The sequence below is a fragment of the Thamnophis sirtalis genome, unplaced genomic scaffold (genome assembly GCF_051295495.1).
Source record: "Thamnophis sirtalis isolate CommonGarterSnake01/CBP01778 unplaced genomic scaffold, rThaSir2_p1.2 scaffold_7, whole genome shotgun sequence".
Taxonomy (NCBI): Eukaryota; Metazoa; Chordata; class Lepidosauria; order Squamata; family Natricidae; genus Thamnophis; species Thamnophis sirtalis.
In genome coordinates, this window is record NW_028261387.1 from 44,618,967 (window position 1) to 44,633,671 (window position 14,705).

Genomic DNA, 14,705 nt, shown 5'->3' on the forward strand with positions numbered 1-14,705 from the left:
GATTCAAACAGAAGATTTGATTGAGCAAAGAAGTTGCTAGCCATGTAGTAAATAGGCTGTAAGGATGCAATTTTTTTTAAGGTGAGCCTTTTTTGCTGCCTCTGGACCATTCTACTTGGCCAATTAAAATATCTCCTTTATCATACAGTTCTATTGGGAAAATGGCTGCCCACAATATGCTTGAAGGCAATCATTAAAAGCTTACAGTAATTTAGACAAGGCAGAGGATTTCTCTTTTTCTTTCTTTCTTTTTCTTTCTCTCTCTCCTTCCTTCCTTCTTTCTGGCTGATGGTTAGTTTTGTTAAGGGGGGGAGGGTTATTGCATTCTTTGATAGGGTCTCCCCTATTTGAAATTAAACACAGTTTGGGAATTCTCTTGGTTATTAATTAATGTTCAGATAACAGCTGTAGCCAAAAAGTTTCAGATGTGGAGACACAACAAAGTAGGTATATTACCCCCATTTCAAAAGAGGAAATGAAAATAAAAAAGCACTGTTAGCAATATTCATCTAGGCAGAAATCAAAATAATTTTCTTTTAAACCCAGGCTCTACCCAGGCTGTGTCCTAGTGTCTTTGGATCACTTTCCTGCCAATACATAAAACTGGAAAGTTATTTTTCTGTGTTCCAAGATGAATAGGTGCAAATTAATCAGCAAAAGTGTTGTATCATTTTTGTGATGGCGCCCCAAAATACTCCAAGGAAGCATTTTCTCTCTCTCTCTTTCTCTGAAGGTCTGATTTCCTGTCTTTTTAAGCTTTTTCTGGCAAGTGAAGACAACGTCAGACAGAATTTTGATCAGCTTTGGTATTTTGCACTGCATCTGAATTCTCAAATTTTAGTTACATGTGATCTTTTTATATCTGTTATCAGCTATTTTTTAGTTTTCTTTTTTTGTAATATTTTAATTACTTATTTTTCTCTGTGAAGTTGAAGGATGAGATACATATTATTCTAATAAATGCATACAAACTGTGGTTTGTCTTTAAAGTATGAGGAAGAAGGGAGGTTGCTACAAATGTGTTTCATCTATTTTTCCTGGGTTACATTGGAAAGATGTGAACCATTTAAATGTTGATAAACAGACAGTCTTCTGAGACAAAATTTGCCAATGTCTGGTAGATATTATTTAACCCTAACAGTTTAATATATGCTTTACAAGGATGCCAGAGATATTTGTTGTTCCCAAGTAGACAGTGGGGGACACTGGCACTTTTACCCTTAACTCCAATGCAATTTTCAATGTCAGGCACTGATTATTCTCAGTAAATACTCCAGGCTAGTGGCTTCTTAAACTCTTGTTAGCAAAATGACAGTGATTAAATTGCCTGTGGCTGTATGTATGCTGACATGTGACATTTGAATTCTCAGAGGTAGAGGAATAAGTGGCGATGTCAGAGCAGACTTGAGTTCCATTTGGAGCTAATTTACAGAGACTCTGCCACATCGCCTCACTCACTTCTGTGACTTGAGAATTGCTTTCTCGATATTTTCAGTGCTTTTTTAAGTCAACCAAACTTCCAAACTATTGCACACACCAGCAATTTAAAAAAAAGGCTCATGTTATAAAAGCAAAGCAAAACAGAAGAATGGCAAACAAACCCAATATTTCAACTACTTTATAATAGATGAGCAGGGATGGGCAACAATGAAAAAAGTTCTTGTAGGAGGTAAAACATATTCACTGAAACCAATAAACACAACTGATGAGAAGTATTCTATCAATCATAGAAGCAGATCTCATACACAAATGCTCTAAAAATGGCAAGTCACACTTTGGTGGAAACTAACATTCAAGAAGAGTGTCCTTTTATTTAGAACAGTGGTCTCCAACCTTGGCAACTTTAAGACCTGTGGACTTCAACTCCCAGAGTTCCTTAGCCAGCAAAGCTCTGGGAGTTGAAGTCCACAGGTCTTAAAGTTGCCAAGGTTGGAGACCACTGATTTAGAGCATTCCTGCCTGATGACTGATCCCAATGTTTTTCATACAATAAATGCATTCTACAAATGTGCTTGGAGTGACTGATAGCTTGAGTTTTATTCCTTCCTTTCCAAAAATAGAGAATAATCCTTTTAAAAAAATAAGCCTGAGGTGATTTTGTTGGTAAACAGCAATTCTGAGCGATCAAGTGAAGAATTTGCTGAGTTCCACTAAAGGTTCTTTTCTAAACAGTCATGATGGGATTGGCAACCTTTTCTTGGGTTGCTTATTAAATGCATGCATGTTTACTTTTGAGTTTTGAAATTTGGGGAGATTTTGAAGAAAGCAATTTATTGTGAATAGTGTAGAATGCACAGATTTGAACTATGTTCAGTACATTTGATACTGGACAGAAAAAACCCAAAACCTTCAGAAAGTCAGGAATTCAGATCTATCTTTGTTTATTCTTCATTTTCTTGATATATTTGGCTGGCAAATTTTGCAACCAAATCTTACACATACCAAACTCATTTATACTCATGTATTGTGTGCACATGATTAAGGCAATTGTCACATGGGTGGGACATAAAAGCCATCCAGGTTTCACTTATATCCAGGCTTTTGTACAGGATCGCAAGATGATTTGCATTGCACTCGGTCCTATTTTCCTCACACTAGTTTATGAAGTTCATGAAGTAGGTTGAGTTGAGAATAATTTTCAAGGAGCTTTCATGGCTGAGGGGGAACTAGAATTTAAATCTCCCAGCTTCTGGTTCAGTATCTTAACCACTACAAAATATTCACTGGCTTTCTGGATTTGCCTCTGGAAACTCTTCAATTTCTTTCTCCCAATTTTATATCTACAGGTGGTCCTCAAAGTCCCATGATGATGATAGGAAAAGTGGCTTATAACCAGTCCTTGAACATACAACTGTTGCAGCAACCTTGCAGTCACATAACCATTATCCAGATACTGGGCATCTGGCTTGTTCTTAACAGTCACATGTTGCTTCACTTAATGCACCACAATGATTTTTTTGGTCCCTATTGTGACTGTAAGTCCAGGACTACCTACATTAATAGTTGAATTAGATCTTTTTTATCGTTTTCATCCATTTTTTTCTTTTTGCAGGTTGCCACCCCAATCAATACATGTCTTTTAGGGGTGGTAATGATTATAGAATGGAAAATAAATGAAAATAAAAGGCTTCCAGATTAGATAAGTATGCAAAAGAGAGCCTATCAAGAAACTGCATTAAGACTGCAGTTTTGCTTTATTTCAAATGTTGATAAGTTGCCAATATCAATTTACTCAGGGTGGTAACATCAAAAAAGGATTAGAGAGAGCTTTCAAAAAAATGCCCCCTTCAGTGAATGGGGTTTAAATTGAAAATCCAGTTCAATGTAAACAAGTGCAAAGCAATGGCATCCTGTTGCAACACCTCCTGCCCTCAGATTTCATGCATAAAGAAGAGGGGGCTGAGTTGGCAGTAACTGATCGGAAAAGATCAAGAAAGGGAATTTGGAATCAACAGTTCCATGAAAATGTCAACCCACATTAATCCTTGGAATCATTAGGAAGAAAACAGAAAATAAAACTGCCAATATAAAAAACCAAGTGAGTGCTCTCAAAAAGCCTTGGGCTGAGACAGCACTCAAAACAAGCGTCCAGTTGTGTTCATTGCACCTCACAAAGGACGTTGTAAATCTGGAAAAAATATAAGAAAAGCAACCAATATTATAAAGAGCCCAAGGAGCAATTGTTGGAACTGCTAACAAGCCCAATGAAGGAAACCACAAACATGGGAAACAGCATATATAATTTTGATTTTACACAGAAGGGAATGATCTGGAAAACCAGTCATAAAGATGTTTGGGATGAACCAGACTATAATTTTTATAACAATATTAGGCATGGGAAATATGATGGTGATATATACCATTTTATACTATGCAAAAATTGTCACAGTTTCTCTAACAATATTAGATCCTAGAATGATCTAATTAATGTTACCACAGGAGGAATTCAAGACTTTTCTCAATAAAAGGAAGTAACAATTTACCCAATGAATAGTTTTCTGTTATGAGATATGCCTACTGGCATTGAATTAACTGGTTTTCAAAGGAGAGAAAACCATTCATGGAGGATTGGGCAATGAATAGCTACACATGTTAATGCATCTGTAGATTGTTTCCTTGAACAACAGGGAGCACTCTTTTAGTACAGTATCAGCCAAGGAACAATAGTGGAAGAAGGCATCATCCCCATATTTTGCTTGTGAGCTTTTAGGATACCCTTGATTGTAACACAGAATGCTAGGGTAGGGGAGCCTTTAGCCCTAAGCCTGGTGGTGTCATTGTGTTGCTCTGGTTACAGAGAGGGACTGGGGCTCAGATGATAAGGAACATATTTCAGAGCATGGCACACAGGAGAATATGCCAAATAAAGGTATCATAATTCCTCCTACTTTTATAAACATCGACTCTTCAGATAGCAAGGATTCGTAGCAGCTTTATAATTCATCCACTGGACTAGGAAAAGGTTAATATTTTAAAGCATACTTTCAATCAGGAAACAGAATGAGACTATTGCGTCTGTTGTCTTGATCTGTGACTAGCTTGGTCCCAATGTCATACGTTTCCATAGCAACAAAAGCTAAAAATATACCATCTAAAATGGGGGAAAGGCCCACGCAGCAGTCAAAACAAACTAAATAAAGATCAAATTGCAATCATAATGGGGAAAAAAGTAATTTTAATAATTTCTCTGGACTTGCTCAGGAGGTGATGAAACAAGATGGAAGAAAACAACAGATTCTGGAGATAGAAAGCTCACAGTTCCATTAACCACTGTGGAAAGGAGGCTCAGCTGTGTTGGAAAATGGTATTCCTCAGGTTGCTTTCTATATGAGTGTGATCAAGTGAAAAAGCTTTTACTTCTCCAATAGTGATTTTTGATTTAAGATATCTGGCACTGTGCAGCAGACAGTGGTCCAGATTAGGAGCCTCGTATGGTCCAAATTCAATGACTGAACAGATTACAAAGTATAATTATAAATAGACCCATAGTTATATACATAGAGAGACACATACACACACTTTACTTTAGCAAATAGTTAAAAATGATTCCACTTGTACTTTTTATATCTCCGGGATACTGTATCAAACACCAAGAGGCAGAAAAACGTAAATTTAAGATGAAAAAGTATTGGGTATTAAAAGTAAACTTTGGCAATAATATTACAACATTTAAGGATAATATGATATTGGTATCACAATAGGCTATCCAAAAGCTATCTTGATATTTGTTATCTTAATAATTGATAAGAGCAATATGAAGAAACCTGAGAATTTGTTTCATGGTCAAGAGAACTAAGAAATTATTGAGCTTTACATTCACATGAGATATTTCTTCTTTGAAAAGAATCATATTATTCCACTGTCATATATGTTTTGCAGCATTGGTATAAAGATTACAATAATACAATAAACATGTATAATGTTTTCAGCTTCCTAAATTATTCCATGCAATCACATATTTTGACTACATACATCTAGTTAAGTGTCAAACTTAATGTATCAACTTACAAAGACTCACATTCAAGTCTCTACCAATCCCTTGTGGGCCATTTGTTCTCTTACTCCAATCTACACTCGATGATGAAAAGGGAGCATGCACACATGCGCACGGTCGTCTGGGACACAACCCAGAAGGAGAGTTGCACATGCTGGAAAATGCACTCCCACTTTTGGGTGTGTGCATGTGCAGTGGCCAGCTAGTCTTCCAGTTACTGGCATGCATGCACATGTGACAATCAGTTGGCCGGTGCACATGCTCATTCCAGAAAACGGAAGACCAGCTCTCCCAGTTTCGGCATTGCCACACGCATGAAGGCAAGCCGATTCTCACGTGCACATGTGCACCATAAACCTGGAAGAGGAATAGGCGACACCGCACGTGCCAGGCAACATGACTTTGTGTGCCACTTTGGGCACGCGTGCCATAGGTTTGCCATCACAGGTCTAAGTTAATATCCTTACAACAAAGTATAGAAAAAGTATACTGGGAATTACAAAAACTGAAGCTGTTGTTCTTAAACTCCCCGCAATGAGGTATGATCAAGGAATGTCCACCAGTTTCTAAATTTTTCCAAACCTTACTTTGGAATTGCAATTGGAAGCCAAAACTGAAGCAACTTTTTTCATCAAGTCATTGTCCCCAAATAGATCATTTTAGCTGAGGCAACATTACCAAAAGGCATTCTTTCATTCAGACCTTAAGAGGCATGTTCACATCTGTATATATTTACATCTCTCTATACACACATACAGTATGTACGTATGTATATACAATATATACACTAAAATGTAAGTACAGTAATCAGGCAAACAGCTTTTCAATCTCTGTTCTCACTTCATGGCTGTAGCCACCGACGTGAATTAGGAAACCACAACAGATTCTGAATTTCTCCAAGAGATGGGAATGAAAGTGGATGGAACTGCTGAGCTGGTGACAATAATTAAGGCTGATCAAGACTTTTGTAGCCATCAAAGGGCCTCTCATCTCTACTCTAAGCAAAATAGGACAGGGATCAGGCAGCATCAAAAATAAGCTTAATAAAATAGGCTGCTATATTTATGGTACCATTTTTCTAGCCTATCATTTGGGAATAACCTTTTATCTCACGAAGGAATAATATTAGTGATGCTGGTTTCATCTTTCATAAATCTGTAGCTAGAAAATTAGTGGCAGGAATTCTATACGTGCAGGAAGATTGCAGAAGCTTTGCAATGACTTTGATCTGCATCTTATCAGAGCATAGTATCAAACTCCTTTATTTCTGTTCTTGGAGGATATACCTTAATTAGCAAATAAAATAAAGAAATACAAATAAAAGTCTTGGGAAACTTCAATGACCTCCATTAAAAGTATAACAATGATATTTGGACTTACGGCATTTTCTTTTAATTTATTATTTTCATATAGCTAAGAACTTTCTATTGCTTTATTTATTCAACACACATTTATTCAAGAAAATTAGGAGGAGCCTTTATTTAGCATTATGGTCAAGAGCAGGACAAAGTTATCATGAACTTGGTTTAATACAATCCTTTATTCAATAAGAACAACCCTGCCAGTGAGTAGTGACACTTTCCATTAAAAGTTATCTATTATTTTGTGTGTAGTAGTAGTCATAGATTAAAATCTGTCAGTTATGAAAATAGCCTTCAAGCCGTGGGTTATAAATTAGTTTGTTTTAACTAACTTAAGTTTATTTTACACTAGAGAGCTGCATGACAGCCTGAAGCTCACATATACTGCTTCCCAGTATATGTGAGCTCTAAATTATGGTTTAATATTACATCCTAACTGAGCCGATTAGTATTACTGCCCAGTTACTACATTCCAGAGCAAACATTCCCCAATCTTGTACAAATCAGACAGTATTATGGAAGAAAAAGCAGCTTTTTTGCATAAACAATATTATTTCCCTTCTAAATGGCTCCCAGAAAAACCTATTATATCAGCATCCTTTAATCAAGAGAGCTAAATATCAATTATCTAGTTTTATTTGGATTTTCTTTTAATGATCTCAAACAGACGCGTTTGAGAACATTACCACTATATGACTAATTACCACTATATAACCGACCACTGAGTCCCTGAAATCATTACAAAATGAATAATTTTCAAACTTAAAAAAATGGATCCAATCTAATAGAGATCAGCACATTATGCATGTTTACTCAGAATAAATTCCATTAAGCTGGACATGTTTTAATACCAGTGTCTATACAGTATTCATCCATATTACTTCTCTACAGTGACGTGCGGTGAGGTTTATGGCTGTTGAGGCAGTCCTCTCCCCCGACACCACACTGACTAAAGCACTTTCTTTTGCCTGCCTGAGCTCGCAGCAGCCTGCGAGCACAGGCAGGCAAAAGAAAGTGACCTTCGCCTGCCTGTGCTGGCGGGCTGCTGCAGGTACAGGCAATGGAAAGAAAGTGACTTTCGCCTGCCTGTGCTGGCGGACTGCCACAGGCACAGGCGGGGGAAAGAAAATGACTTTCACCCGCTTGTGCTGGCAGGCTGCCGTTGACACAGGTGGGCGAAAGAAAGTGACTTTCGCTTGCCTGTGCTGGTGGGCTGCCGCGTACACAGACAGGCGAAAGAAAGTCTCTTTCGCCTGCCTGTGCTGGCGGGTTGCCACGGATGAAAGAAAGCACTTTAGGCTCAGGTGGGTGAAAGAAAGTGCTTCACTGAATAAAGTGCTTTCTTTCACCCACCAGAGCTGCGCGGCATGCGTGCTTGTTATGTGAGGGCAGCGCAGGTGGGGCATGGATGGAGCGGAGGAAATATCTCCCCCCCTTCCCCCACCCTCTGCTGCCCGGGCAACCTGGCCAGCCTCTCTCACAGCGGCTCTCTGCGGCCCCGAGCCTGGAAGTCCCTGGAGGAGCTGGCAGGGGCTGCAAGAGCCGCAGGCTGGACTGAAGCCGGAGGCGATGCCCCTCCAGCTGAGTAAGGCAGGCTGCCCTCCCTGCCTCTTCCACCCCCTTCCCTCTCTTCACTCAAACAAACTCTCTCTCAAACAAACAAACACACACACACACAGTTGCACCAGTAGGATGAAGTTTGAATTCCTCCCCCTCCCGTTGACCCACACGTACCTTTTCCAGCTGTTTCAGAGAGGATTTCAACTCTGCTCTTGCCTGCCATCATGAAAAGAAAAAAAAATGTAAAAGGAAAAAGGCAAGAACTGAGGTCAGGCTGGGCTAGTTGCTGCCAGAGTCGCTGTGGATGACTCTGCTTAACTGTTTAAAAAAGCCTCTAAAAAATGTCGTCTACAGAAGGAGGCAGGAGAACGATGTGCTTCATCTAGGTCAGGAATTTTTCGGCTTTTAACCCTTGCTTAACTCTGCTCGAGTAATCATAAAGTCAGACTAGATGAGGCACGTGGTTCTCCTGCCTCCTCCTGTAGAGAGCGCTTTTTAGAAGCTTTTTTAAACAGTTAAACATTAAGCAGAGTCTTCCACTGTGACTCTGGCAGCAACTAGCTCAACCTTTTTCCTTTTACATTTTTTTCTTTTCAGGATGACAGTGGTGAAGCTCTGCCTCCCCTGCCTCCCCTGCCTGCACGTCCCTGCTTCTCTGGGAGTAAATTCCACTGAACTCAGAGTAGTCAACTTCACTATTTCAGTTTTAAAGAGACATATTCAGATTGCAGCTACATATCTTATTGCCTTCAGTAAAAAAGAATATTAAAAATAGGAATCTCACATGGATTTTACAAAAGAAAACTTTAACAATGTAGTCTTTTGGTAAGGGTGCGTGTATTCAGCAGTGGTGAGATTCAATTTTTTTTTTTTACTACTGGTTCTGTGGGCATGGTTTGGTGGACATGGCAGGGGAAGAATACTGCAAAATCTTCATTCCCTCACTACTCTAGGGGAAGGTTACTGCAAAATCTCCATTCCCTCCCGATCAGCTGGTACTCGGGAAGTAGAGAATAGATGGGGTGGGACTAGTGAGACCTGGTATTTACCAGTTCTCTGAACTACTCAAAATTTCCGCTACCGGTTCTCCAGAACTGATCAGAACCTGCTGAATATCATACCTTTGGTATTCAGATGTTTAGAAGCTAAAAAGAAAGTATCAGATGAAATAAAATGAACACTTTCCAAATCATTCTCTGATATCAAATATTTGAAAAGATAATTTAAGGTTAAAAAAATGGACTAACACATTCTTATTTGTTTCTTAATCTAACAACATAAAGAGAGCTATATCATAAGATCAGTGAATAGTTTGAAATCTGAGATCCAACTGGCTTTAATTAAGCAGTTATCGCTTTTCACAAAAAATGAAAAATGTTGGATTAGCATTGGGAAATGTCTGTCACCTTGCTGGATGATTAACAATTACTTCAGAATTTGAGTTTGAAGAAAGTCAAGATGATAGATGAAACTTTCTTCCTTTGCATGTACTATAAAAGCTTCAACTGAATGCACACTTCCTATTTTTTCAGCGAGGCTTATTTCCAATAAAAATATAGAGAACTGCAAGAGTTCTTTAAGAGTTTACTTTGGAATCATATGTATATATAGCAATGAAGAACTGTAAGAAGAACTGGGGTCCGAAACCAACCTACTGTAGCCAATAGGGAGGTTAAAGGTCTTTTCCTATGCTATCCTTCCTCCACATTTCTGTGCCTGGCACTTAAAAGATTTACGAAACATAAATATGGTTGCTAATTACTTCATTAGTGTAATGTGTAGTTTTGTTTTCTGTGTGGGCTCATATTTCTGAAGGCTGTTTATCTCCTGGAAAATACTACCACAAAGATCTAATTCAGATAACTTTTGTGCAATGATTGTGGTTAAATATTTTGCGTACTTAAACAAGCTCCATAGTATCTTGGAAAAATGCTGGCACTACTGGAGGAATGTTCTGAGCAACAATTTTTTGGATAGAAGCCTTGGCATGAACCCAGAAACCTCCCCTGGCAAATATTCTGATTTATTTTCTTTCAGTCAGTATTTCGGGATTGCGTGTTTGTTTAGCACTTTATGGCTTTATTCACACGGCACATTTACCCAATGATAACCTGAGCCATGGTTTATTCAATTCACTCAATGTTCTGATTTTCATAAATCACTGAATTAGAGGCTAACCACATAAGGTGGATTAACTCACCTCAAGGCTGGATTATTGCAACACGCTCTACATGGGGCTACCCTTGAAAAGCGTTCGGAGACTGCAGTTAGTCCAGAATGCGGCCGCGCGAGCGATACTGGGTGCACCGAGGTACACCCACGTTACACCTGTCCTCTCCGAGCTACACTGGCTTCCAATTGGCCTCCGGATGCAATTCAAGGTGTTGCTTATTACCTTTAAAGCCCTATATGGCTTAGGGCCAGTGTACCTTCGAGATTGCCTACTGCCACATACCTCCCAGCAGCCAGTAAGATCCCACAGATTGGGCCTCCTTCAGATGCCATCAGCCAGACAGTGTCGGCTGGCGGGCCCCCAGAGGAGAGCCTTCTCTGGCTGCTCCAACTCTTTGGAATCAGCTACCCCCAGAGATCTGGACTATACCCACTCTCATGGCCTTCAGGAAAGCTGTAAAAACCTGGCTGTTTTGGCAGACCTGGGGTTGTTGACCTCACTGTTGAGGTCCAGCCCCGATTAGAATGAATGTATGTGGTGTTGTGATTTTAAACCGTTTTTTTCCTCTCTCTCTTTTTTCTCTTTTTTTTTCTTTTTTGGAAGCCACCCGGAGTCCTTCGGGATTGGGCGGCATATAAATTTTATAAATAAATAAATAAATAAATAAATAAATAAATAAATAAATAAATAAATAAATAAATAAATAAATAAATAATAACCCAACAGATTAATCTGTGATCTTTTTAGTCATGAGAACCCAATTTAAGGGTGAAATGCCGGCGAAAAAAATTCAAGTCAGATATTCTCAGTCTGACTCGCACCTTCATCATGAACACACCAGGTAGATTTAGCAAGCCACTTTCAGTTACAATGCACCTATCTGAAATATCAGTAGATAATATTACTAATGCTCTAATTTAGTGACTTGAGCCATAGTGGTGCAGTGGTTAGAGTTGACTCCTGGCTGCCTGCAATTTGGCAGTTCAAATCTCACCAGGCTCAAAGTTGACTCAGCCTTCCATCCTTCTGAGGTGAGTAAAATGAGGACCAGATTGTTGGGGGGGGGGCAATAGGCCGACTCTGTAAACTGCTAAGAAAGGCCTGCAAAGCACTGTAAAGTGGTATATAAGTTTAAGTGCTATTGCTATTGTTGCTAGAACATAACCAAATAATGTAGTTTATGTACTAGAGATGTTTGAAACTTCATTAAAATATTCATAATCATTTCTAATAGTTTAACAATGGTGTGTAGTAGGGGGGGGGGAGATGGGCAGTTAAGAAATATAAAAATAAATAAAGTTGGCTATACTGTTATCAATAAATGGAACCCACAAAGGGTGAGAGCAGAACACATCCTTCTCCTGGCTTACTATGCTCCACTGGTTTAAATTGCCCTTCATATCAGCTCTGCTAATAGGAAGGGTACAGGCAGGGTAAAAAAGCCAAGATGGTGTCCACAATTGTGTCCCCACTTTTTAATGTTATCTGCATGAAAGAGGAATGAAACGTCAATCTTGCAGTTGCGGTTGCCATCTTGAATGTTTACCTCATACGCATGTGTGTGTGTGTGTGTGTGCGCGCATGCGCGCGCACACGTACATGCGCACGCACACACACACACACACACACACACACACACTGACCCTGTACAGGAAGTTGAATGATCAGGGGGAAACAATCATCAAGCAATGAAGGATGGAGAAAAAGCAGATTTAGTCCCCATTCTTCAAAGTTCCACTTTGTAAATAAGGCAGATTCTTGACCACTTTATAACTAAATTAATGACTGCAATTTTGTACTCTTTCTCACCCTTAAAACCCTCACAGCCACCCCAAATAGTTCTAAATGGGTCAACAACATTTAGCAATTGATCTGCTAAGTTTCAAGAACAATTTTTTCAGGACACTTAGGGAGGTATGGAAGTGGGGGGGGGGAGAAGGGGAAATGGGAATACTTTGCTTCCCAAAGATCTCCCATTCCCCTTTCCAAGGTTAAATCTCCACCCACCCCCAGGAAAAGACTGGGAAAGTCCATGGACAATAACTGCAGCCCTCTTTCGTCCATCTCACACAAAGTTGCCCATCAACATGGCTTAGTCCAATACGTGAACCAGTCTTACTCAAATTAGTTACAAACAAAGTTTCATGCTCCACATGACACATTTGCCAGCATAAACACAGCTGGTGCGAAAATGCAGCACAGAGCCCAATTTTGCCAAGCCACTGGATTACTTAATAAGGTATTCTAATTACTTATGGAAGGAAGTCTTAGGGACAGAAGGTTTAAATTCTTAACACTTTTAACTTTTGCCAGTTCAAAATGCTATTCTGAATACACACAGAGTTGGCAGGTAAATTAAATCCTCACTGTTCAAGTTTAGCGCCATTAGGTGAACATAGCAGTAGAAGCCAGCAAAAATGTCAGACCTCGCGTAACTAAAGGACTACTTTAAGCCAGTCTCTGCAGCAGTTGAGAATCATCTAAAAGTGCACCTAGGGCATTTTAAGAAAATAAAATCTATTAAGAGTAAATAGATTTTCTATTCATTTTATATATTTACATATTTGTTAGATCTATGTTTGCCTTCTCTCAAGAGCTCAAGGTGGTGTATGTAGCATTGCATCCTCTTATTTCTCCCTGTAACCATCCTGTAGGTAAGGCTTCAAATCATCCAGTCAATTTCCAAGGTGGAGAGTGGATTTAAACCAGGGACTCATCAACCCCAGCTCAACCCCTTCACCAGAACACAACCCTGACATTTGTATGAAATTAATTAAGGGATGAATGTTATTTGCTTTCATCTCTTCAAAATAATATCTGAAGTCTTTTAAGAAAAAAAAATTTTTTTTTACAAAATGAATTTAAATTAAAGCCAGTGTAGCTTATAAAATGTTTTACTTTCCTCCTGGAAAAGTCAGAGAACATTTTTCGCTTTTCATTCATACAGAGCTTTCTCAGAATGAAGTTGTATTCTATTAACAGAAAGCATTGATGTGAAAACATCGATTTGTGTAGCAGGGCTGAACTGCTAATCAACAGAAAATATGCTGATAAAAGCTACAATTAATACACAGCTCTCAAATGAACCCAGATGCAGAGAATCAATTGTGATATAGGAAATCATAAAGCTAAGTGAAGAGTATATTGCCCTGATAATGGAGCCAATAATCTTTTTTGGGTGCTCTTGAAGATGTCCCTCATCAGCAAGACTCTCATTATTTATTTATTTATTTATTTATTTATTTATTTATTTATTCATTCATTAATTTACTTACTTATTTCATCAAGTATGAATTAGATAACAGATATAAGTATAGACATGATTATGAATACATGAAATGAATACGAATACAAGGTAACATTGTGACAGGGATGATAGGCATGCTGGAGCGCTTATGCACGCTCCTTAAAGACCTCTTAAGAATGGGGTGGGTCAACAGTAGACAGTCTAAGGTTAAAGTTTTGGGGGGTTTGGGGAAGAAACCACAGTGTCAGGTAGTGCATTCCAGGCATTGACAACTCTGTTACTGAAGTCATATTTTCTGCAATAAAGTCTGGAGCATTTTACCATAGGTTTGTGTCTATTATTGTTGCAGTTGAAGCTGAAGTAGTCATTGACAGGTAGGACATTGTAGCAGATAATTTCTGAATTGAAACAGACCTTTGCTGTGGACTGATAGCAGTGACAGTTTTTATCAATGTAGTAGTATTCTATTGCCAGTGTTTCTCCCAACAAACCTTTTCTACTTTTTCGGTTCATTCCCATCCATTCATCACTCCCTAAGTACATTTCAGTTCCATCTGTGAAGTGGGGAAACAGCCTTCCCAAGGGAGCCCTCCCAGCTGCACCCCCCTTTTGTCTTTTCACTAATGCTGACAGAATAACAGCTCCCTAATTTAGAACAACTCTGAGGGCTGTCAGTGTTTTTTTAAGCCCCCTTAAAAATCTTAAGGGAGGAAAAGTCTTTTGTATCACTAAATTCTGGGATGTGACAGCTTCTGCCACATTCGGTGCAAATTCATGGAGCCATGGAAATTGCTGAGTTTAATATTTAAAATATATAATGTGAAATATTAAACCTGTATCTTTTGCTCTTCTGTACCTATAATAAAGTGA

General features: G+C 38.8%; 1 protein-coding gene across 1 annotated transcript in view; it reads right to left on the minus strand.

The window, feature by feature from the left end:
* Positions 1–14,705, minus strand: part of CPNE5 (copine 5) — a 154,232-nt gene that overhangs the window by 43,284 nt on the left and 96,243 nt on the right. The gene's annotated exons all lie outside the window — the stretch shown is intronic.